Source organism: Phoenix dactylifera, chromosome 2 (genome assembly GCF_051530095.1).
Source record: "Phoenix dactylifera cultivar Ajwa chromosome 2, Ajwa_hap1_PhDact_Kaust_v1.1, whole genome shotgun sequence".
Lineage (NCBI taxonomy): Eukaryota > Viridiplantae > Streptophyta > Magnoliopsida > Arecales > Arecaceae > Phoenix > Phoenix dactylifera.
The window spans coordinates 29959940-29960814 of record NC_143191.1 but is presented as its reverse complement, the minus strand read 5'-3'; the positions used below and the strand labels follow the sequence as shown (position 1 = coordinate 29960814).

Genomic DNA, 875 nt, shown 5'->3' with positions numbered 1-875 from the left:
AGGCCATAATCCAAGCAGGACTCGACTATGAAATGACTCTCCATAATCGAACTCCCATCCTCTTGTGAGTGATGCCATCTGACCGAGTGCTCAAATAAATAGTCACATTTCTCAGAATACATATTTATCAATAGTGCATTTTGTGAGTATTTGTTGTTTCGGAATAAATGCAAATGGCCCTACCATTTTGTTTTGCTGTTATCTTCTTTTTATTTTAAAATAACAGTGGAAGTGGTTAGTAGATTACTCGGGTCAAGTACTCGGGACACGCCTTTTACTCAAATCGAAATTTAAAAGGATGCAGCGGTTCGGTTATATTTTGGTTCAAAATGACAAAAAATAAGGTCCCACCGAGATTTGAACTCGGGTTACTGGATTCAGAGTCCAATGTCCTAACCACTAGACCATGGGACCATCTTGTTGGATTACTTCAATCGTTTTATTCTTATTTAAAGGTGAGGGCAGGCTGCTCCAACCACAGCTGACAACCTTTCATTTGTGCAAGATGGTTTAGCTAAAATATTTACTGCTGGAAATCCGCAGGTAAACCGTCCATTGAGCAGGCCAAGTATCACATTTGCATCAAAATTACTTCCACTTAACAAAAAAAGAAAAAAGGAAAAAGAGAGAAAAGGATAATCAAAGGCTCTTAAAACAAATCAAAGCAAGATGATAGACCTCATCTATTCTGATCACTTATTTAGCCTATATGAAACTGTTTTGGTTCAAGATCTTTGAAACTCTTCTATCCTTACCAAGGTATACCATAGCGTGCCGAATTGAATGATTGACCTCATTTTCAGCTTCTTTTCATAGAACTTCTTGACCCATTTGGCAAATAGAAAAGAAAACTTTGAAAACAAGGCATTCTTTAG

The 875-nt window shown here is 37.3% G+C and overlaps 1 non-coding gene across 1 annotated transcript; it reads right to left on the bottom strand.

Annotated features, from left to right (window-relative positions):
* Positions 1-342: 342 nt before the first annotated feature.
* Positions 343-414, bottom strand: TRNAQ-CUG (transfer RNA glutamine (anticodon CUG)). The gene has a single exon. It is a non-coding gene; the product is annotated as a tRNA-Gln (tRNA).
* Between the last annotated feature and the right edge of the window lie 461 nt (positions 415-875).